Here is a 428-nt window from a genome sequence, read left to right as displayed (position 1 = left end):
GTGGTCCAATCTAGTAAAGAGGTTGGGTGCCAGTGGTCTGTCTGAGGACGAGGGGAGCTGGTTCAACAAGCTCTTTCTTTGAAAAGAAAAGATGGTTCCATGGATCGGGTTTTCATTTCAGAAGCTGCTAGAATGCATGTTAAGTCAGTCAAGAGGGGTCTTAGATCATGACGATTCTTAGGAAAAAAAGATGCTTTTTTCAGGACATATCTTAAAGTCCTAAAGGATTGAAAAGAAGAGTGAGCGACGAGTGGTTCAATCCGGAATGAGAATGAGAGACCACTAACGGAAAGAGTTTTCTAAAACACTAGGGTTTCTTGCATAAGATTTAGCGAGAAGTCCGAGTAATCAAAGGAGTCTGAGCGTCGGTTCGCGGCCCTAACCGTGCGATTTCAGGGCATCTTTTCAAGTATTCATCTAAACGAAAT

The sequence above is a fragment of the Rhodamnia argentea genome, unplaced genomic scaffold (assembly GCF_020921035.1).
Source record: "Rhodamnia argentea isolate NSW1041297 unplaced genomic scaffold, ASM2092103v1 Rarg_v2.25, whole genome shotgun sequence".
Lineage (NCBI taxonomy): Eukaryota > Viridiplantae > Streptophyta > Magnoliopsida > Myrtales > Myrtaceae > Rhodamnia > Rhodamnia argentea.
Note: the sequence above shows the minus strand (reverse complement) of the source record.